The 6,564-nt window shown below is 38.9% G+C and overlaps 1 protein-coding gene across 1 annotated transcript in view; it reads left to right on the forward strand.

Moving 5' to 3' along the window:
* The window catches only part of CLYBL (citramalyl-CoA lyase), a 259,438-nt gene that overhangs the window by 237,419 nt on the left and 15,455 nt on the right, over nt 1-6,564 (forward strand). The gene's annotated exons all lie outside the window — the stretch shown is intronic.

Here is a 6,564-nt window from a genome sequence, read left to right on the forward strand (position 1 = left end):
GGGGGGGGAGTACAAAAATCTCCTCAGGTTTACTCGTTTCAGAGTGGGAGGCTGTACATGTGTTTGTACCAATTTCTGGAGCTGAGATTTGGATAAATTAACACTGGAATCGGGTTGCTCCTAATTTAGTGCACCATTGAGTCTCGCGTTTCCTGCTCTGTGGGTTTCTGCTATGTAAATATTGCAGTGGTGATGCACAATCTGTCTCCACTTTGTGCCAGTAACACTTAAATTAGGTGTCGCCTGAAGGAAGATTTTATGCTTAGTTGCAGCATTGTCAGTTAATTATCTTAAAGCTTATTTGCAATAATACCGTTTGCCACTTTTTAAGTGGCAAGGGGGAAAAGTTGCATTTTATAAGCTTATCCTAGACTGACTCTCCAAAAGTTGGCCTGTTACTTAACAGGAGAGGTGACCTTTTGATGTCCACAGTACAAAACCATGCACAAGGGAAAGACTACTGGAAAATGACCACAGCTCTAAGGTTCCAAACAAAAGAAAAAACCTTACTTTTCAGCAGTGAACCTGGACCATCAACGGGAGAAGTGTCACCAGCACTTTTCACTGACAGTCAAGCCACCTGAAAATCCAGGGGCTTGCTAGAGTGAGGAACAATATTAGAAACGGTTGTTCTCTCCTTCCCCTATGGATACCCGCCTTCCACTCTCAACATGCACATGAACATGCGAGCATATGTGCGCGTGCACACACTCATTCATCTTTGCCTGCACTTTGTATCAAAGCAGAATATGTGAAATTAGAAACTTCCCATTTGATTTAACATCATCCCTTTCGTCTGTGGCCATCAGAAAATGATTGCATTTCATCGAAAAATATTTTATGTTAACATGATGTTTTAGATCAATTTCTTCATCTTAACCAAAAATTCTAGATCTTGCATGAATAAACGCAGATCTTTGCCTATGTATGCCTGCCTTCAAACTTGCAAATAGCCTCATCGACTCCCCTCTCGGGGCCTGCCTGTGCACAGACTCAGGAAAGATTGCTGTGTCTCTGGTGTGCACCTAATGCCAGCGGAGGGTAAGCATGTAACAATACTTCCTTTGCAAATCCATAATAAGCTGAGGTAGGAGATGGGACATTCAAATGAGAAACCTAGCAGAGTTCCAATCTGGACCAGCACTGCGTCCAGTAGCAAAGTCTAACATGGGCTTCACATTGGACACCATCAAAGAGGCCACCTGTCACTGTAAACTGCTGGGGGAGGGGAGAAGCAGCGATGAGAGCAAGGTTACCCTAAATTTCAATAGCTGGCAAACAAAATTCAGCCTAAAAACACTCTTATGTCAATGGCCCGAAAGTTCTTGAATGTTGGAAACAAGACTTTCCCATTGTATTTGGAAAGGGTGGTGGCCAGGGAAAATTGTCCCAAAGGAGCCAGGCTTTCTGGTGATGGCAACTTACATGTTAAATTGCGAACTGCTCTTAAATAAGAAACGCCCTCTTATTGGGCCATAAGCATTCACAACAGTGTAGCAACTGTAGAAATTAAAGCCAAGGGGTGACTGACTATTAGGTCATTCCTTCCCTACCCCATTAGTGTAGGTTTGTTTCCTACAGCAAATGCTCTCGGTGCTTTGTCCAGCAAGGTTTAAACGACTCAAGTAATGGGGCTTCCAGTGGGGACATATGGTTATTTTATCCAGTTAGCATGTTTCTTTCAGTTTGCCTATAAATTGGCTGGTCACAGAAATTGGGTCTGCAGGTAGGTGACTCAGAGTCTTGAGGGGATCTTGGGGTTTAAATAATGTAGGTTCAGTTTATAAAGACTTAGTATAAATAGGTTGCTTGGTCATATAAAGTATTGCTTCCAACAAACATCTAATCTGTTTTATTTCAAATGGGAATCACTAGGGAAAACATGAACACCCTGATACTTTGTCCAAGCACAGGGGACGTTTAAAGATGGGAAACGCAAGGTGTGTGTCCTAGGGAGACAGGCATATATTTCTAAAAGACCTTTCTTCCCTCATCTGATGAAAATTTCACACAAATAATGCTTTTAAGTAGAAATGATCCAAGAGGAAAACGTTATGTAGCTTCGCTTTCTCTACTGCCTCCTGCTCCCGTCTTAAATTATATCCTTCCCGAAAGCTAAACATATAGCACAAGTTCACATAGTAGGTAAAATGCTGGGCAATTTGTGTTCCCTAAAGAAATAATAATCAGTAGTAGTAGTAGTAATTATAATAGACATTCTACCTTTTTTTTTTCTGTCCCTTCCAAATAAAAATCCTGGGACTACTTAATTTGTTAGGATTCAGATCATTATCAGATAAATTACAAAGATTGAGTCTGGAGTATACAGATTTTTTTTTAAATTAGAAGTTCTATGGAAATAAAATTTGATGCTGCTCGTTTAAAGTTGAGTGGGAAACATTTTACATTAAAAGATAATAACCAGCTCCTATAATCTCTCAGTATTGGAGAGGCTATTCCTCGTGACTGCTTTGTTTTAGGAAACAGATATTTTCAAACAAAAATACTTGTTTGGCACAGCAGTCCTCATTAATAATTAGTATGTATGTAGACTGGCATTAGGTGTTGTAGATCATCTTTTATCAAAATTTGCTGGAAAGTTATTAAATATTCCACACAACCTATGTGTCTATTTTAATTCTCACAAACTAAAGTATTTCCAATTTGGCTGATATCTACCTTATTCTTTTTTCTATCCTTTAAGAAAAAATGTAGTGTGAGGTAAAACCTGCATATTATTAATTTTTTAGCTTCCAATTATTTGGTAAAATGTAAAACGCTTCCATCATGTTTCTTTTTAAATTTATAGAGCACCAACCTAAAAGTCAGCCCTGCTCGTTTTACCCTCTTTTTAAGACTCAATAGTCAATTCAAAAGTATTTGAAAAAACCGAGTTAAGAACTGGATTTAGAATTATTTTTTAAATATTATTTATAGCAGTATTTTACAGTTATTTTTCATTAACTAAGAAATTTGTATATGGTTCAAAAAATAATTTACAAAGGAATATTTAAGAAGGCAGTGAGTATAACTGCTACCAAGAGAAGCTGTCACTTGCTTATGAATAAGCATATACATATTTATTCTGTGTACATATACATACTTATTCTGTCTGTATACTGACACACGGCAATGTGGACTCTCCTGAGTGCCCCACGTACAAACGTAGTGCTCTTTCCCTCAATATTATTCGTCACTTTGGAGGCAACAGTGACATACGGAGAGTACATCGCTTTGTACGTGATCACTAATTACCAGAAATTTTAATATACAAACGTACTATTTCTTTTCAAGTGGAGACTTTCGTAAAAAAAAGTTAAAAAAAGAGTAAGGATGGATAGTTGTTGGAGGTCCTTTGCTAGACCAGTGTTATTTCTGTAGCATTCAGCTGCAGCCAAGACGGCTTCATTTCTGCTGCTCGATGGGCTCTTTCTTCTATGGCTGCTCTAAGTGCTGGACTCCGCTTTGGGGGAATTTCATCCACTTTTTCAATATTTTTCATTCCTTATAGTTTGGCAAGCTAGATAAGGGCTCAAAGAAGTGGATGAAGAGTTTACCTTTAAGATCTAGGTTCAATCAATAATTATGAAGGTCAAAACAAGGTCATTACTTGATATTACACTGTAAACATCACACATTACTGAAACCTTCTCATTTAATTCTTGAGAGGATACAAATTAGTAAATTTACATTAATAAGCAAATCCACTACTGGAATATTAAGTAGGAATTTATATTTTAATGTAAAAAGATAGGGGGGGAAAAGAATGGGTTTTCTTTGCTGGGTTTTTTTTCCCCTTATGTCTCTTTAACTAGAAAATTGCAAACAGTAATGAATTTCTACCACCACCTCAAATGTCAGAAGCAAATTATTTTTCTAGGTGTCTGATGACGGCTCCCACACCTTTCATTGTGTTTCCAAATGCCAGGCTTTACAAAAGAAATACTGTTTGGTCCGGGAGCCTTCTAGAAGTCTCCCTGTGAGAAGCCAGAAATCTCTCGAGCCAAAAATACCGTTTCCGCCTATTCAAGTGCCAGAAAGCCTACTGCCTCTCTTTCACACAGATCAAATAAACCATCTAAAGATTCGGTTGCTGTCCTTGTCAACTGAAAAAGGTTGGTCCCACTAGCCGACAGTGTCATCTCCCACACCCGTGCATCCTCGCCACCGCATTTGTAAGCAATCATGCTAAAATCACCACGAGCTGACTTCTGTGATAATAAAAGATGAAGGGAGTTTATTTAAGACATGACACCCCCCTTCTTTCCTTGCTCACTAACATTTGCAGAACTATGTCATAATTTTGACTGTATCCACGTCCAGTGCCTTTAAAGGTGTTGGCAGTGACCACTTCGAGATTGGGTCGATTGAAAACATATCATAAAATTTTTAAGCACTTTAAGGTCATAAAATTCTAGTGATACTCATATTCTATTTCATATATATAGATACATAAATATATTTTAACTACTGTCAGGAACTTGGAAACCAGATATCTAAACAGTATTTAATAACTCTTTTTATTGTATATTTATATCAAGAATGTTCTAATGGTACAAGAAAGTGACAACAAAAGATGAAGAGACATAACACATACATGTGACATATAGATACACATGCACACACTATATACACGCTCCATGCATGTAGTATTTTTAAAAATCAATGTATTGGGGCTCATACAATTCATCACAATACATTGATCAATTGTGTAAAGCACACCTATACATTTGTTGCCCTCATCATTCCCAAAATTCGCTTTCCTCTTGGGTTCCCGGAATCAGCTCATTTTCCTTTCCCCCCTTCCCTTCGCCCTCCCCCCTCTCCCATGAACCCTTAATAATTTATAAATTATTATTAGTGTGTAGTATTTTTAAACGATATCTTAGTAACAAATATATTTTAGTAGCAAAAGAAGGCAGGAGGTCTTATATATAGGTTAAATATAACTTTCAAAATTGTGTAATTTATAACATATCCGTAAGAATATTTTAATCAAAATATTTTTATTCTGGTTTTTTTTTTGCAGACTGTTCTTTTGTTTGTTTCTGTTTTTTTTATTTCAAGAATTTCTTTAGCTGGGTAAAATTTCAGAAATCTGTTAGTCAAATCCTTTCAGCTTTCAACTGAATAAACTGAAAGCCAGCACAGCAGTGGTAGAGCGGCGATCAGAATTCAGGGTTCAGCTTATGAAAAAGATATCGCCACCATAAATTCCGTTTCAATTTGGTCTCAATATGAGTCCCCCCTGAAGACTGAGGCTAGTATTCAGTCAAAACAAAACGTGAATTCACATTTGTATCTTTTTCTCAGCCATCTTCTTCCTGGTGTGTGCATAACGAGGCAGGCGTTGGCATTGCGTGTCCCTGCGCCCACAGCCTCTCAGCTGTCACCCACATTTCTCCCTCCTCCCCAATTCCCTCCTTTACATGCCTTGCTGTCCTCCCCCCAAAACCTTCTTGGCTTTAATCACTGCAAACGCCATTCCATGATACTAGTTATCATTCATTCTGTCTCCTGAGGTAGAATGGAAACTTCCAGAGCAGGACTAGAGAGCCTTACCTAGCCCATTATTTCATTTCATCTCAATCAAAGACCGGATACCCAAAGTCATGTTCTCGGCTCTACCTGTGGTCGCATGAGCACACTAAGACTTTTTCACATTTTTAATGTAATGTCCAAGTAAGGGCCCTGAATGATGGGGATGCTCCGCCCCCAGCCCGCCAGCTCCCTCTTCTCCCCTCGCTCCTTCCCCTCCTCCCAGACTATTTTCCTCTTGGAACAAGGATGGTCTGGGTGTTTGCCTTCCCTGGTTTTCCTGCGCCTGAAGTCCTTAGGACCGCTTCCTTGTGAGAGTCTCTTCCTTCCCTCCATGTTGTCATTCACACCACACTCCACCGCCATGGCCCGTGGCATCTCCGCTTTAAAGCCCTCAAAGTTCAGAACTCAGAACATACTTTTGATCATATTTATTAAAGGGGTTTATAAATTCTTTTCTATATTATGATCAGGTAAATGTACTTTTTAAAATATAAAGCAAGTGCTTCTATCAATTATGACTTCGCCTTGTATTAGTGGTCTTCAATGGGAGGGGAAAATAAGAGAAGGAACTTTATTTTTCTTCAAGATATATAAGTCATTTTATTGGGGGCTCTTAACAGCTCGTATTTTTTCCCAGTTTATTTATTATTTTATTTTATTTTTTAATCGTTTTATTAGGTGCTCATACAACTCATCACTACCCATACATACATCAATTGTGTAAAGCGCATTTGTACATTCATTGCCCTCATCAGTCTCAAAACATTTGCTCTCCACTTAAGCCCTGGTATCAGCTCCTCATTTTCCTCTCCCTCCCCGCACCGCCCTCCCTCATGAACCCTTGATAATTTATAAATTATTATTTTGTCATATCTTGCCCTGTCCAACATCTCCCTTCACCCACTTTTCTGTTGTCCTTCCCCCAGGGAGGAGGTCACATGTAGATCCTTGTAATCGGCTCCCTCTTTCCAAACCCACTCTCGCTCTACCCTTGCAGCATCGCCACTCACACCACTGGTCCTG

Source organism: Echinops telfairi, unplaced genomic scaffold (genome assembly GCF_000313985.2).
Source record: "Echinops telfairi isolate 266 unplaced genomic scaffold, ASM31398v2 ScPeMD7_7467;HRSCAF=8505_0, whole genome shotgun sequence".
NCBI lineage: Eukaryota > Metazoa > Chordata > Mammalia > Afrosoricida > Tenrecidae > Echinops > Echinops telfairi.